At 44.5% G+C, this 22167-nt stretch overlaps 1 long non-coding RNA gene across 2 annotated transcripts; it reads left to right on the top strand.

Moving 5' to 3' along the window:
• The first annotated feature begins 980 nt into the window (after nt 1–980).
• Nucleotides 981–21544, top strand: LOC106976985 (uncharacterized). 2 transcript variants are annotated; one of them, XR_008298965.1, is made up of 4 exons: nt 981–1137; nt 17646–17754; nt 18018–18103; nt 18326–21544. It is a non-coding gene; the product is annotated as an uncharacterized LOC106976985 (long non-coding RNA). The 2 variants fall into 2 exon arrangements; XR_001430592.3 differs by lacking the exon at nt 18018–18103.
• The last annotated feature ends 623 nt before the right edge of the window (nt 21545–22167 follow it).

Below are 22167 nucleotides of genomic sequence, written 5' to 3'. Positions count from 1 at the left end.
ATAAAGCACTAAAAAGACATAGGAGTTTGGGGAAAGGGTGCTTGCCGTTGAAATTGTCTTTATTACAGGCACAATTATTTGGACCAAAGTATTATATTTGCTAAGGTCTAGGAAGGAGGAAGTATAATCCAAATAGCAAAGGTCCCAGGGACAAATGAAAGGTACTTGGAAACTATGGTGCATTGTTTTGTTCTTCTGGAAGGCAAAACATTGCCAGGGTGAAGACAGAGCCCTTCCAAGTGCGTGATGAAATTTACTTTATTGACATTATCAATAAGGATGTATTTATGGGAAACAAACATGAAATACAGCTCACACTTACAGACTTGGCAGGTAAACACAGGGAAGTGGGGTGTCTGATCATGAGGCTTAAACCTTTGGGCTTATTTGGCATGGGTCTCATGCCTGATTAGCTGTGTGATTTTTAGGTAATTATCTTCCCTCATAGGTCCTCAACTTTCTCATGCATAAAATGGGCATAAAACTGTCCATTAAACATAAGAGCATAGAGTATGTTTTTTACTGGAAGTAAAACAGTGTACGCAGTTAATTACCAGATAACGAACATTACTTCTTACATGTGGGTTGAAATCAAGAAAGATCTATGACAGAGTTTGCAAACCACAGAGTTGCACACAGGCCTCTGTTTAATATTTTGACTTGTGTGATACGAATATCTTACTTTTGATTTTCTGGGCCTTTTCCTCTTTCAAATACGGGCATATATATCTACCCTGTTGTCAGATCATCAGAAGTTAAAATATGCTCCCCCCCCCCCCCCATTCGGGACAGCAGATGGAAATGGAGCTTCATCATTCCGTATCACCTCCTCCTCACACTTCCTAGAATCTTGTGAGAAGAAAAGAGGAGTTCTGGTACATGTGATGCAAGTTCATAAAATTAATGGTCATGCCCTAAATTCATGCGTCTTACAAGCTGATGAATCATTGCTGGTGCCTGCAGAAGTTTTGTAACTGAGAAAAAAGATTAGTATATTGATTGTTAAAGTTGCCAAGTTGACAAATCCAGATGACGATGAACTTTTCTTTTAGGATTACTTAGGAGTCCTAGTGTGTTTGAAACTAGAAGGAACCTTCGAAACCAGCACCTGATGGATGAGATAGCTGGTGCACAGAGGTAAGTTGTAGCAGCAGTAATAAGAAATGTTTATTGAGTGTTTGTACTCAATACGTACCAGACATGATATGCATGTATTGTTTCATTTCATGCCCAAAACAATCCTCAGAAGTGGGTGCTATTATTAATGCCACGGTAGAGAGGTTATGGGTCGTTTATACCACAATGAAATGAAACTGAGGTTTGGAGAAATTAAGCCATGTGCTCAAGACTACACAGCTAGTTGTCTGTCCTGAGCTGCCTTGCTGTCTTAGTTCAAGCTGCTCTAACAGAGTGCCATAGACTGGATGGCTTAACCAACAGAAATTTATTTCTCACGGTTCCAGAGGTTGGGAAATCTGAAATCAAAGTGCCGGCCAATTTGGTGTCTAGTGAGAGGCCTCTTCCTGGTTCGCACACAGATGCCTTCTTGCTATCACTTCACATGGTGGAGAAAGATCTTTTCTTAAAAGGATATTCATCCCATTCCTGAAGGCTCCACCTTCATGACTTAATTGTCTCCCAGAGGCCTCACCTGTAAATACCATCACGCTGGGGATGAGGCTTCAACATACAAATTTTGTGGGGAACACAAACATTCGGTTCATAGCACATGGTGAGAAAGAATTTTGATTATTAACATTTATGGAGTACACGTTATGTGCCAAACGCTGTATGTGGCACTGGGAACACAAAGGTAAAATACCGAGATATGGCCCATCTTTGTGGTACATACAGAGCAGTAGGGGACACAGGCACGAATTAACGGTCACACGAACACATAATTACAAAGTAGGAAAAGTGGTTTTGGAGGGAAAGAATAGGAGTTGTGAAAACAGAAAATTTTGTCTAGTCTGAGGAATCACGCTGGCTTCTCAGAGGATAGAACCACTGAGCTGCGCTTTGAAGGGTGAGCAAGAATTCACTAGAACAGTCAGGGGAATGTAAGAGTGTTTCAGACTCGGAAAGTGCAAGTGTAAAGACCCTTGGCTGGAGCACAAAGAGCTGGGGTGAGGGTGGGTGGTGATGCAGAGACATGAGAAGTTGGCAGGGGCCAGATTACCCAGGGCCTTGAGATGTTTGGTCTTTATCATGAGAACAATGGCTTCTGGAATTCTCCTCAATAAAGGTCACCAGTGTCGTGGTAGTCACCTAGTTTTACAGCCTTTTGCCAGGTTCCTTCCTCCCCAAATATATGGTGCACCTGAGAGCAGCAGACTTAGGTCCCATGGTCTTCTAGTTTTTGGTCCTCCAGGAACCTCTGGGATCTTTCTCTGCTCTACTCCTTTTCCATCCCCTTAATGTAAGACAGCATAGTAAACTCTTTAAAAAATTTTTTTTAATGTTTATTTATTTTTGAGACAGAGAGAGACAGAGCATGAATGGGGAAGGGTCAGAGAGAGGGAGACACAGAATCCAAAGCAGGATCCAGGCTCTGAGCTGTCAGCACACAGCCCGACCTGGGGCTCGAACTCACAGACTGTGAGATCATGACCTGAGCCGAAGTCGGAAGCTCAACCGACTGAGCCACCCAGGCGCCCCTATATAGTAAACTCTTTAAAAATGTGTGTGGGGAGCAGGTTCTTAGTATGTATTCTTGCTAATTTTTCCAAAACCCAAATGTCACATACTGTATTGACTACATTTAGTGAGGCCACTTACATTTTTGGAACACAACTATATTTTTAAAACTGGACTTGTCAAATATTTTGTTTTCTTCCACGTACATTAGTAGCTCCAAAACTTCTGTGCTATTAAGATCTCACTTGGGTTGAGGAGGCATTCCTCTATTGCTACTACGCTTATGGCAAAAATCATTTTTCACCCATGGTCTGGCTGCTGAGTTTCCCATTAGGGCTTATTTCTTTAGACTAAAACGTTACGCAGTATGTTAAAATAAGTGAATAATCTGAAAACATGTAACACTTAGATTATCAGTCATGTACACCGTAACGAAAATGACTTTCCAGATCTTTTCCATTGGGCAGGTTTCCCCGGGGAGAAATGGAGGGAAAGTTCAGAAGGTGGTTGAGTTCCTGGGTAAGGTGGGAAGAGGAGCTAAGAGGGGTCTGGAGGACGGAGGGAAGCCGTGGGGTAGAGATTCTGTTCTTGGAAGTTGGCAACTTTGAACAATGTCAACTCTTCTTTCTTCCCCCTTCATAAATGCTATTTATTTATTCTTTGGTAATTATCCAATACAGTGAGTACATTTCTGGTTAAAATGTTTACTGCGGTTTCCTTTAGGCTGTAATTATTTGAGAACTTTTGATTAAAAATAGTAACGTGAAATACAAACATTTAACCCTGGCTATATAGCCAATTGTCCAAATAGACTTAACATTTTTCCACATCTATTTTCTACTCAAATATGGTAGAGCATTTTAAAGGAACACTGTGCCTGAAGGCATCATTTGGCTTAATGGGAGACGCTACTTTGAAAAGCACATTAGCTAAATTCGACAGCAGCATGATTCAAGATGATTGACACTTGAGAGTCAGCATCCAAGTTTCTTTCATAAAGAGTAGGGGGAATTCGGCTTCAACCGAACATTTACTTAGCAGTGTTTGTGCTACTGGTTTCCAGGCAGTGTATAAATTACTGCTTGCTTGCATGTGGTACAGAGAATCAAGGCAAATCCATCTTTTAGGAGGCAGCCGGGCTCTACCTGATTTATTAGTTATGGTACCATTAGGCCGACTGATGGGAGGACTCAAATGGAGACATGACAAAATGGCAGCTTTGTGCTAAGTCAGGAAGTCTCTGGAATTCCGCTGTACCGTGGGCTTATTGCTTGGCTGGAAGGAAATATGCTGAAGTGGTTAGAACGACCCGGTCTTTCTGTTCGAAACTTGTATCTCCAGTGGCTCTGAGGTAGTTTCTCAAGTTTTCTATTTCGGGTTGGGCAGCATCATCCCAGGTGTTGAGCCAGAGGTAACTGCTTTGTGGAGTTTCCTTCAAAGCCTGTTCGAGGACTTTGAACAGTAAAAAGTGTCTGATGTTTGGGGATCGCTTGCATTGTTATGGATACAAAGTGATTCATCCCTCTCCCCGCCACAACAGCCACTTCTGAACAGACAGAGGTAAAATGGGTCACTATGTCACAGATAGCCTAGGAACAGGGAAAAACTCAGGGCAGAACTAGCCAGATGGAGGGCAGCTGGAACACAATGGTGGTCAGAAACTCACTTGAGCTCCGCTTGGTGGGTGCACAGGGCATCTAACGGAAAGTGGATAAGAGTCATGGGCACATGCAGGACGACCAGTGGAAACATGCAACACGGATGCTTCTTTCTTAAATGGGAAATGGTAGCTACGAGGGAAGAGCGTGTTCTTCCTTTCTGCGGGAAGCTGACCAGTTGTCATATGTCTCGTGGAATGCAGAAGGGCAGCACCTAGCTCGTGTGGTGCAGGGTGAGGTAGAGGAGGAATTGAGAGTAATTTCATGAGATAGTTATTTGGAAAGAAAGGTCACTTGGTTTATTTGATCAGATTGTAATGATGCCATTTCGAAATCATCTTGCTGTTTCCCCCGCTTATCAGCCTCCTTTTTCTCAACCCAAACCATATGATTCAACCAGAAATTCTACTCCACAAGCATTTGAAGAGGCCAGAGGTGAATGGCAGGGGAATGGTCTGAGGGCCCTCGGCGCCACCACTGCCCATCTCCCTCTGCACTTTACAAAGCACAAGTCCTCGGAGGGAAATCAGACTCCCATAAATCACCAACAACTTTTCTGAATTTGTTATACATACTGCTGTTTTCCAAGTACATTGGGTGTTTGCGGTGAGGGGAAGTAGTCCAGCACTGGCGGGGGCGAGTGGGGTGGGGAGGGCAGCCCACTGGGCTGCACAGGGTACAGTCACAGGAAGTAAGACAACTTCCGGCCCCACTTGCTCTCTAAGTACCACACTATGTTATGCCTGGGTAGCACGATTTCCCTCATGACTCTCAGTATCATGGCTTTCCTGCGTTGACTTACCCCTCTTCCCTGGAAGAAGAAAAAGGAGATAAAATTTGGGGAAGAGGTGGAGGGAGATTCCCAGAAGTTCAGCGAAGCACCTCAGTAAAGAGGAGACAGGGGGCAAGGTCAACATCAGGAGGGGCTTCCTGACTCCCTTCCCCCATGACCCTTAATGCTCTAGCTCAGTGCGCTCCAGCCTCCAAAGCTCCTTCTTCCTTCCTCTCTCACTTTCCCCTAGAGATCTCCTGTTGGCAGGAGCCAACTGTTAGATTTTACCCCGTTCTCATAATTTAAGGAGCCTGAATTCCTGCTTGGAATGAGACAGCTGAAGTTCAACCTCCCCTTCCTACTGTTAGGGAATTAGAAGTCTAGCCAACAGACAGAGCTGCCTTCAGATCAGTGTGGAAAGAAAGGCAACTGATTTGTCGTTTGAATATGCACAATGGAGCACATGCAGATAAGTAGCTCGCAAGACACCACAGCACATACGATTCGTGCAGCACGGCAGAAGCAATAGCAATGGAATATCTGTCTCTTCAAGAGGCAAATAGGTGTATCTTGAGGTAGGCTCCCAGCTTAACTCCAGAGGCATGTGGTTACCCTTGAGGGATCACGAGGCCCCTGACCTTGAAGATATCTCTGCACTGTAAGACTGGAGACTGGGCTTATCTAGTCCTGAGAGACCCGTTTGCCTTCCAGAAGGTTAGAGCAAGGGTTCAGGCCCATTCCCTTTTCAAGGAGACCCTTACTACTACTAGTAACAGCACAAGGGCACTGACCCGCGGAGTAAACCTCTAATATGGCGCCTCTCATAATTAAAGATCATCCTCTTCTTTCCATACCTCCATCCCCGAGGCTGTATGCTGCCATTCATTGCTTTTCTCCTTCCACATCACCCTTTATCTGAGTGCTTTATGTGGGGAGTCGGGCCACAGAGTAGTTTTGTCAAGGGACACCACCCTTGGGCAGAAACAGTTCCCGTAGACATGAAGATGCCCGTTCTCTGGGGGCCAGGGGCAGGAAAGCCATCAGATTAAAGGACCCCATACTACACTGACTGACTTTAATCTGCTCACTAGAGCTTCCAACACGAAGAGGTAGGCAAAGATTCCCTTTTGTCCCTTAAACCAAATGTAAATCAGCTCCACAAACTTGGAGATCGAGAGCAAGAAGCAGGCAAGGCCTCTTTATCACTGCCAGCTTAAATTTAACTCCTAACACCTACCAGTGCATCTCAAACTTGAGTTGATGCCTGCAGTGCCTATTTAAAGTGCACACTTCTGACCCATTTGTCTAATTCAGCTTTGGGGTGGATCCAAGGAAGCTACATTTTTATAAAGCACTCTGGATGATTCTGATGCCAATGGTACCCAGGAACACCGACTTCCATTGTGCTGGTAAAAGAAATACGCATAGAACTAACTATCTGCCCAGCCAGGGGCTCCTAGAAGGTAGGGTAACACATGCCAACAGTGACCTAGGCTCTCAAAAATTGCGCACTTTGGAAATATTTACCAAGGTAATGGCTCTGGGAACCTTGTCTAATACTAGTAAGTATTAGATGATATAACATGTCCCAGGTTAAACAGGTATTTTTACTGCAGGAATTCTTAAATCCTCTAATGTGTCAATATACTCTGACTCTCAAGGAGGAGCATAGAACATACAGAATGTTCCAAATTTATGACTATAGAATCCTCTGCTGAATTGGAACTCATATTAGGAAAATATGATCTAGGAGTCTTTTGAGATGCATCAGAGCAGTTTCCTTCGGTGTATGAATGGCTACTAAAGTGCTTGATTTGGCTGTCAAACAGTAATGCTAGATATGCCAGTGTATGTGGGCTGTACCGTGTAGACATCAAATAAATCATACACTGAGTGATACGTAGTCCTGGGTCCCTTAGTAACATACACTGTATGGTAGAGTCATATGTACTATTTCATTTAATCTCCATAATAATCCGGTGAGGTGGGTATTATTGATTCCTACTTGACGATGAAGAAACTGGGGTCAGGAGAACTTAAGGAACTTGTCCAAGATGTCATCTAATGATAGCATCGCTGAGATTCAAATGTAGGATTCAAACCCAAATGAATCTGACTCCAAACCCACGTTCTTTTCCTTATACCCTCTGCACATTCTAGCAACATAATAATTTCAGTGGAATCTCATCTTCTGTGGGATTAGGTTCTAAAGCCAAGAGCAATCAGAGGTAAATTAGACAAGTATTTAAACCTCCCAGAAAGTACAGTTATACAAAGTTCTGGGCATATAACCCTGTCCCGTATCGTGTTGGTATAAATATATAATGCATATGTGTAGGCAAAATATAATTTTACAGCATTTTATTTTAAGTATACAAGAGAAAACTTATATAATTGAATTAATGTAAACGCCTATGTGATAGGTCTCTGCATACACACACGTCAAAATGTGTGCCAAACCAACAATGGAGACATCTTATAGAATCATACAACTTAAGAACCAGAAAGGAATTCTGTGATCAACTCATTTGTTTTAGAATTGACAGAACTGAGGCCCCAGGAGGCTGTCCTTTCCCAGCCTCACCATCTACTTTGGCTTCCCACATGCTTTGTGACCCTGAGTGTCTGCCCCCGGGCATCAGCTAAGAGGAAAGTAGCAGGGACGCGCCTTTCTTACAGGTGCCCGTTGTGGCCCTGCTGACTTGATGAACGGAATGCAGGGAGCTGCCAGGTGGTTTGAGGTGGCTGAGCCCTGGCCTTCCCATCTGACGGGGAGGCAGCTCCTTTCACAGGGCAAATGGCTGCAGCTTTGGCTCCGCCTTGGAATCATCTCCCCATAAGAAATAGGTTCCTGGCCTCTGCCTCTTGTCTGTGCAGTTCCTAGGATGGTCCAAACTGGTGGACCCATGAAAGGGCCTAGGGGGCGTATAAAGGGAAGAAGTCTGTAATACACCTCCCGCATGCATGTACACACACACACCATACACTTGCCTCACTTCTTTGAAAAAGGAAGAAGCCAGAATATGTGATGCGGTCAACTGTTTGGACTCTTAATTAGAGTATTGAATCTAAGGAATGGGGCCATCTGGAGAGAGGGAGCTCATGGTTTTTGGTGGGGAGGATAGGGATAGTTCCACCTGTAATCATATGGATGAAGGGAGTGAACAAAACTGGCCTTTGTCATGGGAGAGCACACATACCCCCTTGAGGTGGCCTGTCTGGTCTCATTCACCCTCTCCCATCCCATTGTCCATCTGATCCTTCCTTACCTGCCTTCATTCTCTCAGCTAACTGCCAGGGTATGTAAGCAATCCCTACCAAGATGGCAGATGACAAAGGGAGTAAGGCGTTCCTTCTCAGGCACTTTCATGTGGGTGATCTTACAGTTCCCAATGCTTCCAGAAGCAAAGGGAAACCATATATGAATAACGTGTCAGGCAGGTTGGAGAGAAATTTCTGGGCCACATGCCTTCATGATGTTTTTCATATCACAGCCCAGGTCAAGCCTGTTACTTCTGTAAGCAGGAGGGAGGCTGGGTGGGAAATTAAAGGAACACTTCCCCCTCTACCCTGAAAACCCCCCACGTCTGAACTTGGATGTAGAAGCCACCCTCTGAGGCATAAATCCTTATAGGCCCTCCTTTTCCAGATACTTGTTTTTATACCTGAAAATCTTTAGTTTTGCAGCACCATTGGGAAACGGCTCACCACAGCCCCCCCTCCAAAATGTAGCCCAGGCCACTCATACTTCCATATTCTTTTCCTGTGATTTTTCTTCAAAGCAACTGATGGCATCACAGGTTGTTGCCCCACCCCCACTCCCTCTAAGAACACTCACCTGCACTGGTTGTGAGCAAAGCATTTCAGTTCTGTTTCAAAAATAAAATGCCCTAGAAAGATACAGTGTTTAGCCAAGACACCAAAGCTGTTGGCTCTCGTTTGACAGGGAAACTTTCAGTGTCCACTTTGCATGTTCTGTTTAACTGGGAAGACGACCTACATCGTGTGGCATGTAAGGCCCGAAGTGATGTTTCATGAAGAATAGTGTTAAGAGTTACTTACATCAAAACAGCCTGGGGAAATTGCTAGCATGCCAATTCCTGGGCTGCAAGTTTGATTTTAAGGGCACTGGTGCTTCAGAACTTTTGGACTAAAGGTTGCTGTCTCTCTTGAGAGCAACACCTCCAATGACAGGCTATCCTATCTGTCATTTCCTGGAGAGTTCTGTAGAAACGCCCTGCATAGCCAGAAGGTCCACCACATTCAGGGCATTGAGGGAACAGAGCAGGTCTGTGTTCATCAAGTCCGTGTTCATCAAGAGGGCCCGTTGCCCTGTGCTGCCTGGGGACTTCCACCCAGACCTGCTACTCAGCCAGGGACACTTTAACCGCATCCTACCCTGAGGGTGGGCCTTGGAACAGCCTGCCCTAGATGGATGGAGCCAATGTCTCTAAGAATTCAAGAGTCCACCATTTCCTGTTCACCCAACGACCACATTAGGCTGACCAAGAGACTCCTGAGAACACAGCCTCAAAAGACATCCTCACTCCCCAAGACTTAAGTCACCATCATCATCATCATCATGGTCAGGACTGAACAAAATCATACCAGGAGGGGGCAGGGCCTGTGTTCAAATTCCAAACGTGACACAAATAGCTGTATGTGGTGAAAGCAGATTGATCTACCCCTCTGTGCTTCCGTTTCCCCATCCACAAAACAAAGATTCTAAAAGAATCTGCCTCTTAGGATTGTTGTAAAAATGAATTGTGACGATGTGCACCAGATTCTTAACACAGAGTTTGCCATATAGCCAGGGCTCAGCGAACAGACCACAGCTAGCGTGTAGGAGGTCTTTGTGTTAAAAAAAAAAAAAAAAAAAAAAAAAGCTGTCTTCCTTTGGGTAGACACATTGAGAACATATGCCTCTTCCTCTGGCCTAGCTCAGGCTGGTGCCTGGGTTCTTATCTTGGGGAGCAGAGTGTCTCCCTCAGCTGGCCACCACGCTTTGGCAGGTCACAGCCCATAAAACTGACTGGGGAAGCTGTCACCAGATGTCAGCTCTAGTGATCACAAGGAGGGGGGATGATGTTGGCGGTGGGAGCTAGGCTGAACCAGGGTTCTCCCTCCCTGCAGGCCCTGCAGACGTTTGACTGCGGGGACCCAGGAACAGGGGACGGCTGCATCTGGCTTCTCAGAATCGCCAGTGCTATGCTCAGCAGAGGCGCATCTTGATAAATTTCAGCGAGAACAAAGGCATGAAGTCGCGCTGAATTTTCCTTTTCTGAGCTTGGTTCCAGCTGATCATGCTTCCTGTCTCTCTCAGAGCCTCCCTGACACAGGCTACTTGCTTCTTTCACATTTGGTCATCGCCCTCTTGCTTTCCTTTGTGAGTCAGCGTGGCTGCCCTTGTGCAGGAGTCAGTGCTCCTGGCCCCAGTGTCTGACCTCCCCAGGTGATCCCCGCCCCCTTCCCAGGGTGAGCGTCCCCGCCCACTCCGTGCCGCTTAGGAGACGTGCGCTGGGGACATGAGTCACAGCCCCATCCTCCCCAGCTGAAACTATTCGGGGAATGCCTCTGCACGCAGTGCACGCTCGCTTCCTGGAGCTCACAGTCCTGTGCTCAGGGATCAGCCGCTCATACTCCTCTGCCAGAGGTTCCACTTGGGTGATCACAAGGTGGTTGCGTCAAGTCAGGAAGCTTCCAAGAAAGGTGTGTTTAGGTCAGGCATCATGCATCCTAGGCTGAGCATCAACCGCGTGCACCTGGGGGGTTCAACCTGGAAGGTAGGAGGCAAAAGACTAAAAGAGCCAGGGAGATATACAGTTCCTGTGTCACTGTGACAGATGAGGACAGCGAGAGGGAGGAAGGTGAAGTCCTGAGCTCATGGTCTGTAGCCAGAAGACAGTGAAGTACATACCCAAGCCAACTGCCTCGTTAGCATTAACTTCTGTGGCTGAGAGTTGATTTTTTTATTTTTCAGGAGGATATTAAAAGGAAAGGGAGATGAATTTAGTTCATTGATCCTTCTGTGACGTCCTGATGTAGATCTCGCCTCGTATATGCTAGATCTTGACTTCTGCCCATCTGGCAGGGATCTCAGGAAAGTTCTGGTGCTGGATGCAGGTTGGATAAGCTTGCAGACAAAGCATGGGTCTTGAGTTTAGGAGTTCTAATTCCATGTTGGTGTGGCACTGGCTGAGTTCCAGAGAGAGGGAGAGAGAGCAGTTGACTTCCTGATGTTCCTTATTTGACAAAAACATGAGACCTTGAGCATGACAAAATAAAAAACCTTTTGCTAGAGAATTTTCACATTCTGAGAAATAGAAACAGAAAGGAAAAAAGCAGCTCCAGGGACAACATGGCAGAGGATCCTGGAAGAGGTTTTGGGTGGGTTGTGTCAGAGATGCCTTGGCAGCAGGCATACAAAACAAGAACAAGAGAGAGATGAGAAATCCCGTCTCAAGTTGCAAACACACATAGCATCCCAAGATGCCTGGCAGATCCCTGTCACTTCCTTCCTCTGATGACAAGGGGTGGGAAGGGGGCCTGTGACTCCCTTTACGTGGCAAGATTGGGCTGGTACAGGATGCTTCCATAAATAATGGCCAATTAATCTTATTCTGTTTCTAGATGCCAATCTTTTTTTTTGTTAATGTTTATCTCTTTATGTTGAGAGAAAAAGCACCCAAGTAGGGAAAGGACAGAGAGAGAGAGAGAGAGAGAGAGAGAGAGAGAGAATCCCAAGCAGGCTCCACACTGTCAGTGCAGAGCCTGTGCAGGGCTTGAACCCATGAACCATGAAATCATGACCTAAGCTGAAACCGAGTCCGAAGCTTAACCAACTGAGGCAGCCAGGGGCCCCTCTTGGTGCAAATCTTATCCTGCGTCTCTGACCTTCCCCATGAATGGCGACCTTATCAAAGTGAAAAGCCTGCTTTTTGTGTGCTGCTTTAATGCAGCTATTTGAATTAACATGGAGGAGGAGGCTTACGTTTTCCCCTCACACTTTGGGCCAGTATGGAGCTTGGGATTGGCAGAGAAGTGGAACATCATTTTATTCCTTGATCTGAAAGGGGAAGCTTATCCTTTTCCAGTGAGGTCAAACCGAGGGAAACTGGAAGATACCCTGAAGGGTAGGTAACCATAAACTGGGTGACTGAATGCTGTCCCTGCCTCCTCTCAGAGTTGTCCAAGGAAGCACATCTCAGCATCTTCACATACCCTCAACCTTAGTCCAGCAAGATCTTGGTCCAAAGAATGAAAGATGCCTGTCTGAATTTAGAACAGTCACATCAGATAGCTTTTGAGCACCTAATAAGGGCTTTCCTGGAATCTTCTCATTATAGTTCTCTCAGCCTCCTTTGAGAGAGCTCTTGCTACTATCCCCATTTTTTTTAGATGAGGAAACTGAGGCATAGAGAAGCCTTTGAAATCCATTCGATTTAAAAGCTATTTTAACAGGCTTCTAATGAATATACATCTTAAGTGATTACATGAAATAATTTTAACAAAAATGAGGCAATTCAGTTAATGACAATATCCAAACAACCAGCTCTAGTGGGGTGAAGACTTAAAGGAAAGGGAAGTTTCCCAGTAGGAGTGAGTGTGTGTGTGTGTGTGTGTGTGTGTGTGTGTGTGTGTGTGTTGAGGAAAGACAAGAACCAAAGAGAAATACTGAACTGAGCGGGGGGGGGGGGGGGGGGGGGCGGGGGGCGGTGCAGGAAGACATTTAAAACCACCAGCAACACTAAAAGAACTCAAAATTATCACACTTTTTTGCCAAGGTAATATCACCAGATAACTGTGCTAAAAAAATGACCATTTGGTCAAAGGTAGGGACACCCTGAAACAGAATCTCCTGTTTGCACGTCTTTTCATTCTGCTCTTTAGGTTATCTGTCTCCAAGTTACGGAAGAAGTTTTGCTCACATATGCTGGGGTATTTCAAACTTTTCGATGTGACCACCCTGAAATATTCCCTCACCAATCCCTCCAAAATAGAGAACCGGAAACTGTTTCGGCCATATCAGTATGAAGTTTAGTTCACATCAGGTCAGAGGCCTTCAGAGAATGAAATGCTGTCATTTGGGCATAAAAACCATTGTAAAAAAAATGATTTAGAAAACTAAAAAAAAAAAAAAAAGGATCTGCAATTTTTCAATACAAAGTGGACTGATAAACATTTCAGCTCATCTTGTTTAAATAATGTGAGAAGCCCTTTGTTTAGTATTTTTCATAAAAAAATTCTAGCATTCCTGAGGTTTTTTCTTTTTTTCTTTTGTTTTGCTTTTCTAAGACCTCCTTTATACTCTGAATATTTGTAGACCTTTTCAGGGCCTCAATAAAAAAGCACCATGAAAAAAAAATCCTTGACATGAACCCCAAATAAAACTGGGCAGCAATATTTTTAACTGAATTTTGAAACAAATCACAATAGGTCTCTCCCCATAAAACTACCAGTACATTGTGCACAGAGCTGAAACTATATTTTTTCCCTAAATTGTTGAATTCGTTGAATTAGAATAAATGAGAACATCACTATATTTCCTAAATTCATATTCTTGTTACTTCAAGTTTGTAAGTTTTTCTCTATTTCACATTAAACATGAAAAGTTTTCATTAGTTGGTAGCAAGAGTTCTAACATTTATACATCTACTAAAGGACACAAGGCAAGGAAGATGATGAAATTGTACAGAGATGTCCCACCCAGTGTCCTACCCCATGAATGCTGTGGCTTATCATTTCAGACAAAAGAAAGGTGACCTGTGTGTTGGATTCTGCCCACACACTTTTGGTCAGCTACATGTGAGAAAAGGAATGATCGTTTTTGTGATTATGGGCTTCTACAAATCCTGGAAGCAGAAGCAGCATTTGAGCACAGCCGGGCAAGGGTCAAATTGTTTTGAGAAGAGTTTTAACCCTGAGCTGACCTCTTTTTCCCCTTCCTTCAACTTTCACCCAACTTTCAATCCAGGAACAGGTGAGCAGAGAAGGTAAAACAAGTGATCTTTCTTTCAGAAAGATCATCCATATTTTAAACAGTGCTGTGGATGGAAGTTTAAGAATCAGAAGCCTTGGAAGTCTTCACTCACCATTCATTCATTCATTCATTCATTCATTTATTTTAGAGAGAGAGTGTACAAGTTGGGCAGAAGGAGAGAGAAAAAGAGAATCTTAAGCAGTCTCCATGCTTAGTGCAGAGTCCTACGTAGAGCTCAGTCCCATGACCTTGGGAACATGACCTGAGCTGAAAGCAAGAGTCAGACAGATACTCAACCAAATGCAGGTGCCCCTTCATTCACCCTTTAAATTGCCTTGACAATTTGGGCAACTCAATTGTCTCACTAAGTCAGTATTCACGTCTGTAACGTGGGAATAATTGACATGTAGCCTATCCATACAGAGCTCTACAAGGAACAAAAGGAGAGACGGCACAGTGAGAGATTATGATTATCTGGACATAGCAGTCACGCCTCCAAATCTGGCACCACCTACTTCAGGGCACAGGAGACCATATTAAATTGTATTTACTATTTCCTAAATTAATCTCTCATTCAGTTATGTAAAATAAATTAGTCTTGCTCCTCCCTTCATTATTGTTGTTAAGCCTTTAAACTCCAAACAAACTGTAATGCATCTATTTAGGAGTTAGATTTGGCTGTGCCACGGTATGAATATTAATAGAAAATCCATATGTTTCATGTCTCTCTGTAAAATACGAAGAAAAGTCCTCTTAGCATTCTGTGTAAAGCTGTATTGTTAAATATATGTGTGCTAGCATTTAAAAAATGGGTGCAGAGATGAAAGACAGAGAGGGCATTTAAAGCAAGCACCACTCCCACTCCCAGTGGGACAGGGCTGACTCAAGAGAGAAATGAGAAAGACAAGTTGGGGTGGGGGAAGGGAGAGCGGTTGTAGTTTAAGCAGTCAGTTATATTTGGAAAGGTGAGCAGAGACATTTTCAGGATTTCAGAGGGCAGGATGGAGAAATGGGTAAACCACCAGAGTCAGACCTTTTGTTGTGTGTGTCTCCATGATTCAGGACATGCACATTCCAACTCAAGAAATGATATTCTAGAGGCGCCTGGGTGGCTCCTTCTGTTAAGTGTCGGACTCTTGGTTTCGGCTCAGGTCATGATCTCACAGTTTGTGGGTTTCAGCCCTGTGTCAGGCTCTACGCTGTCAGCGTGGAGCCTGCTTGGGATATTCTCTCTCTCCCCATCTCTGTGCCCCTCCCCTGCTCGTTCTGTCCCTCTCTCTCTGTCTCTCTCTCTCTGTGTCTCTTTCTCTCAAAATAAATAAACTTAAAAAAGAAGAAAAGCATGATATTCTAAGGTGAAAAAATTTAGATCTGGGGGTTTTCCATTCTTCTGGATTTTTCAGGTCTCTGTTGGTCTCGGTCATCCCTGATAATGAGGAGGTCATGGGATCAGAGGAGGTCAGAGCAGTAAGGAGACCCTCCATCCCAGCCTTTTCATTTCACTTATGATGGGCTGAGGCCCAGAGACTTGGGAGAAGGGCCCGGATTAGGGAACGTAGACTTTGGAAAATCTAAAAGGAATGTCTTCCCTGTAAATGACTGATAGGCAGGCTTGAAACCTGCTTGTCACTATCCTTTCCCCACCCCCCCCCCCCCAAGTCTCAGTAAGGGTAACTATTCTGTACCTTAGGGCAGAACCCCTAGAAGCTACTGCCCCAGAGCAGATATCCCCCCCCCTTCCCTGCCTACAGACTGGAAGGGAGCCTGGAGGTGAACTGTCAGCACCTTTGGAGGGAGCTGGGCTGTTGCTTCCTAGCCATAGTGAGTCCAGAGTTTGCTCGTATAAAAAGGACCAGAGATTGATGGGCCGTGTAGCTCTAGTTTTTGCATTTGGGGAAGAAAAATGTCTTGGTGAAAACAGTAAGAACAGGAGCTTGAAATGAAAGGAACAAACGGCCTCTAGTCAGTGGCGAGGTTCCCTTCCAGCCCCCAAGCCACACATACAACCCTGCACACATTTCTTGCTTCTCAGCACTTGCCTGACGCACTGCCTCCAGCGCTTATTTCGAAATAGGGACTAAGAAAGTTCCATAGGACTCTGTCAAGTAGGCAAGCACTCCCTTCTGAAGCTTGAGGGGAGCCAGAAAGAAACCATGTTAAATTAGACAAGAGGAGAGAGGAAGAGGCCCCCCCCCAGGCCTTCACTCAGGCCCCTGAGGTATGCATCATGTCTGGCAGCCAGAAGCACAGGAATTGCCCCAAGGGAGGCCCTGGGCGGCCCACAGTCTTTCTGGGGTTCTCCTGCCCCATGAGCAGTTTCTCCTTGCTCCTGCTGAAGCTGTCACAGGCTTCTGCAGCCTAGACATCTGGGTTCTGCACAATGTAGCTTCATGTTGGATTAAAAAGGAAGCTGGCCTCCTTCTCTCCTTCTTTTCTTCTGAGGCCTGTTTGGAGATAATCCTGGCACAGAAATGCACTACAGATCACAAGGGATGATTAAAAATCCTTTGACCCTTGCTCATTGCCTTAAGACCCACCGTCTTCTGTTTCCACACCCCCACATACTTTTTTTTTTTGTAAAGATTAGAAGGAAATTAATTTGTACTTATAACTAAGAGGATAGAGTACTTGTAAGTGTGCTGTCCAACCTCTTTTTGTTTCTTCTTTACCTTCTATTTGGTACCTTTGAGGATGATCTGAGTTTTGTTTCTGTATTATAGAAAGCACATATTTATGTGTCTCAGAATTTCTTGATAAGTAATTGGGAAGCAAAGTGTACATTTCCACTTGGATAGGTAAATGTAAGGGGCCAGCATTTATTATAACAAACATTTATTAAGCACCTACTATTTGCTGGCATCTGTGCTCGAACTCTGAGGACGCAGAGATGAAAAGGCATGCATAAGCTTAGATTATTCTTTCTTCCACTCTGTGAGAGAACACAAAGAATTGTCATCAGTGTTTAATTCCCAAACGACTTTTTTAAAAATAATGCTTACTATTTATTTTTGAGAGAGACAGAGTGTGAGCAGGGGAGGGGCAGAGGGAGAGGGAGACACAGAATCAGAAACAGACTCCAGGCTCTGAGCTGTCAGCACAGGGCCCGATGTGGGGCTGGAACTCATGAACCATTGAGATCATGACCTGAATTTAAGTCAGATGCTTAACCAACTGAGCCACCGAGGCGCCCCCCAAATGACTTTTTTTTTAATTTTTAAAAAAAAATTTTTTTTTAATGTTTATTTATTTTTGAGAGAGAGAGACAGAGTGTGAGTGGGGAAGGGGCAGAGAGAGGGAAACACAGAATCTGAAGCAGGCTCCAGGCTGTCGGCACAGAGCCTGATGCGGGGCTCGAACTCATGAACTGTGAGATCATGACCTGAACCAAAGTCGGACGCTTAACTGACTGAGCCACCCAGGTGCCCCTGACTTTTTTTTTTTTTTAAAGATGGATGAGAGTACCTGAGATCTACTTAAAAACAGAAGAAGAAGAAGAAAAACAACAACAAACCTACTTTACCCCACTATAAATCTTAAGCTTTGGCAATGCTCAGCTTTGGTACATACTGTATATATACTTTATATATTTATTTCTTAGAATACCTACTGTGAAATGTGGAACAAAGTCAAGCTGTATTAGATATCTGATACATCTCAGCAAATAAAGAGGATAAAAGAAGAAGCCAGATCTTGAAGTCATCTTGCAGGTACGTAGAAGAGGCTTGGATAGGGAATTAATGAGGAAACTCAAAAAAGCCATGATGAGACTAAAATGGAAGAATGATCTTCAGAGTGAAGCGTAAAAACATAGCGTAAGATCTCTGTTCATATTTTTGTTTATTAAAACAAAAAAGGACATTAAACTTAGCTCATATTTAACAAATAGATTGGAATGGAACATGCGTGTACTATATTTGCATATATATGTACATATATCTCAATTACTTGCTCAAACATTTATTATTAATAGGCTACATAAGCAAAAAGAGGCCACTGATGGATAAGAAGAAACAGGATGAAAGTTAAGGCTCAGAACAGCATGCTCCTAACTGTGAGGTAAGGATAGAATCTAAGAGAGTAAGAATCGAAGTTAGTAGTTAGGAGAATAGAATCAAGTCAGTGTGCAAGGATGGCCACCAATCAATTCCTTCCCTCTCTGTGCACACTTCCTGTTCTCCCCTTCAAGAGGTACAGCCCATGTTTCCTCCTCTCCAATGCAACTTTCTCTGACCCGTAAAATATGGCAGAAGTGACATTCTGGGATTTGTTCCCTGGCAGGTTCTGCTTTCTCCCTCTGGGAAACCAGCCACAATGTGTGAGGTCCAACTACCTGAGACTGAACTGTGGGGAAGTCTAGGTTAGCGCATGGACAGAGAGATGCCATATGGAGAGGCACCAAAGTACCAGACGTAAGTGAAGTCCTTTGGAAGTCTGCCAGCCACTTACTGAATGTAGCTGAGTGACTCCACTGACACCACGGAGAGCAGAAGATCCCAGCCCTTCCCTGAATTCCATGCCCACACAACTGAAAAAAAGGTAACGATTGTTGAAGTCACTAAGTTTTAGTGTGCAGCTTGTTCCACAGCAATAGATAATAAAAGTCAGGAATTAGTCCTGGAAATAAACATATTTACCAAGATTCCTCTTTTTACAGTTACCACCTTAGACAGGAAAAACAAAATTATGATGGCCAAGAGTATGTAGTCAGTGAAATCCTAGGGGAAGGACAACCCAGAAGACAATGGGACAGCCACAGCAAATGAACAAAATATTGTTTTAAAAGAAAAAGTTGGGGGTGCCTGGGTGGCTCATTCGGTTAAGCATCTGACTGTTGATTTCGAATCAGGTCATGATGTCATGTTCATGAGATCAAGCCCCTCACTGGGGTCAGCACAGAGTGTAGAGCCTGCTTGGGATTCTCTCTCTCTCTTCCTCTTTGCCCCTCCCCACTGCGTGAGGGCTTGCTTGCTCTCTCTCAAAATAAATAAAAAATAAAAACTTAAAAAAAATTTTTTTTCACGTTGCAGCTGGGTATACATACTTAAGGATTTGGGTATCTTACAATAATAAAATCATGATTTTTCCTTTTCCGTTGGCAAAAGTTTTCTGCTTTCAATTCTTTTGAGTTCTGTTTCTTTAACTGTATCTGCTGTGCACTTCCTTCTTATTGTTAGGGCTGGGAGCCTGGGAACTACATTTCCCAGTGTCCCTTATGGGTAGTTTTCAAGCCCTATGCTGATGACCAGAAGTATTGGCAGGAGATTTTGAAGGGAGAAGAGAGGTAGAAGCCACGTTATTGCTCTTCGGTCAGGAGCGGGCAGGTGTGTGGGTGTCAGGAGATATCAGAGTTTGTATAGGATCCCATTCTCCTGTGAATCATCCTCCTCAGAGCTGGAAGCAGATGACATCACCAGCAGCAGTTTCCTTTAGTCCCTGAAACTTCCTGTCTCTTGAAGCTAGCCACATATTTGAAAGCTTGTGGCTTTCCCCACCCTTGCCTCTTCCAGCCCTCCTAGGAATTTTGTACACATCCAATTCCTTGTATTAAATTTTTCCTCCCGCTTGAAATACCTAGAACAGCTTCTATTTTTCTTTACTAAATCCTATTATGTAAATCAGAACCTCATTTTATAATGAAAGTTGAAATAAAGTAGAATTTCTCTTTACATAATTTTTTATTTCAATTTTTCCCCCAATAGCTACAGACTTCTTTCATAAAATTTTGAACCCAAACCCACTTACATAACACAGCGTGGAGGGAGATGCCTATGGAAGATTGCAAAATGGCAAGGATACAAGGTGTAGTTGGGATTCTAGGGCTGGAGGAACTAAGCCATTCTTTCCCCAATCAATGAAAGGAAGTTTTATAGGTAGGGTCACGGTCACCAGATTTAGCAAACAACAGGACACCTAGTTAAATTAGAATTTCAGATCAACGATGTGGTAGGCGGAGCAAAGTCTACCCCCAAAAAGGTACATCTCCTAATCCTTGGAACCTGTGAGTGTATTACATGGCAGAAAGACTCTCAGCTGTGATTAAGCTTATGTGCCTGGAAAGAGGAGTCTTCTCCATCATGCAGCTGGGCCCAATTATTCAGAGTCTTTAAAAGTGGAGAGACTGCCAGCTGTAATCAGAGCGAGCTATGACTAAGGGAGGCCGGGGCTGCAACGTTGCTGCCTTTCAAGATGGAGGAAGAAGGCGGCTTGCCAAGGAATGTGGGTGGGCCTCAGTTGCTGGAAAAGGTAAGAAAATGGATTGTTCCCTAGAGCCTGCGGCAGGAATGTAGCCTTGCTGATAGAGATTTTAGCCCAGCGAGAACCATGTCAGACTGCTGACCTTTGTAACTGTAAGATAATAAATTTGTGTTGTTCTAATCCACTCACTGTGGTGATTTGCTACAGCAGCAGAAGATTGATGCCAACAATAGGTAGGTTGTTAGTGTAAGTATGGCCTTGCAATATTTAAGACATGCTTATATTTAAAAGTGGGGTTTTTTTTGAAATTAAAATTTAGCTGTGAGTCTTGTATCTTACCTGGCAAACCTGTTGATAAGAAAGTGGGGTTCCAGATCTCTTCTGTAATACCAATGTTTGGCACTTCCAATGTGCCAGACGGTTAAAATAAGCGAGTTACCTACTCTCTTTCATTTGATTGTTGCAACTCTTTGGTGTACGTGTAACTGTGATATCTATTTATATGTTTATTATTTTTTTTAATGTTTATTAGAGAGAGAGAGAGAGATTGACACCGTGCAAATGGGGGAGGGACAGAGAGAGGGCGACACAGAATCCGAAGCAGGCTCCAGGCTCTGAGCCGTCAGCACAGAGCCCGGACACGGGGCTTGAACCCATGAACTGTGAGATCATGACCTGAGCCAAAGTTGGACACTTGACTGACTGAGCCACTCAGGCGCTCCTATGTGTTTGTGTATTTTTGAGAGAGAGAGTGGGAGCAGCAGACAGAAGATCTGAAGCAGGCTCTGCACGGACAGCACGGAGCCCAAAGCAGGGCTTGAATCCATGAACTTCGAGGTCGCGACCTGAGCTGAAGTCCGCTGCTCATCAGACTGAGCCACCCAGGTGCCCCTTGTGGCTATTTTTAAATGAGGTAACTGAGTCTACACAGAAGTAAACAATTTGCTTAATGCAGGTTTTAGGCAGTGGAGGAGCTGGGGTGGGGGTCGCCAGGTCTGTGTGACCCCAGAGTCCATTATGCAAAGTCCCCTCCATCTGCTTTGCTAGGCTGTAACTCCATTTTTGGGCTTGCTGTCATTGCTAGAGCTCCCAAAGCCAGCCTCTACTGCCGCTTGCACATCCTCTCACCCACTCCTTCCTGTAGCCCAGGAATCTGACTGCTGCTCCCACCTCTTCTATACCATTGAAACTGCCTTCTCAAAGGTCACTGATAGATAACCTTTAACCAGCCATCATTTCTTAGTCTTCCTTCTCTTTGCCGTCTGTGCACCATGTGATGATGATGTGTTCTCCACCTTCCAAGCATGCTTTGCTCCCTCTACCCTCACGCTACCCCCCCACCACGCTTTTACGTTATAATCCGGAAGCTCCTTCTACTACTCTGACTTTACCTTCTAGTGATGGCTAATTTTGTGTCAACTTGACTAAGAGATGCCTAGATACCCAGTAAACCATTATTTCGAGGTGTGCCTGGGAGGATATTTCTGGAAGAGGGGAGCGTTTGAATCCGAAAACTGAGTAAAGAAGGTAGCCGTCACTGATGCAGGCGGGCATCATCCAATCTGTTGGGGGGCCTGAGTGGAACAAAAACGAGAGAGGAGGGGTGAATTTGCTCTCTGCTTGGGCCAGGATCTCCATTGTCTTCTGCTCTTGGACATGGGCTCCTCTGGTGCTCGGGCCTTTGGGTTTGGACTGGAGGCACACCACCCGCTTTCTGGGGCCTCCAGCTTGCAGACAGCCGGTCAGGGGACTTCTCAGCCTCCATAACTGTGTAAGCCAGTGCTTTGTAATAAATATTTCTGTGTGTGTACATATCCTATTAGTTCTAATTGTCTAGAGAACCTGATGAATACGCTTCTGTCTCCTCACTCTTCCCACTCTTGACGATTGTATGGGAGAGGCATGGTTCTGTTCTTCCTCACTCC

This window comes from Acinonyx jubatus, chromosome A1 (genome assembly GCF_027475565.1).
Source record: "Acinonyx jubatus isolate Ajub_Pintada_27869175 chromosome A1, VMU_Ajub_asm_v1.0, whole genome shotgun sequence".
NCBI lineage: Eukaryota > Metazoa > Chordata > Mammalia > Carnivora > Felidae > Acinonyx > Acinonyx jubatus.
Note: the sequence above shows the minus strand (reverse complement) of the source record. Positions and strands in the feature narration are given on the sequence as shown.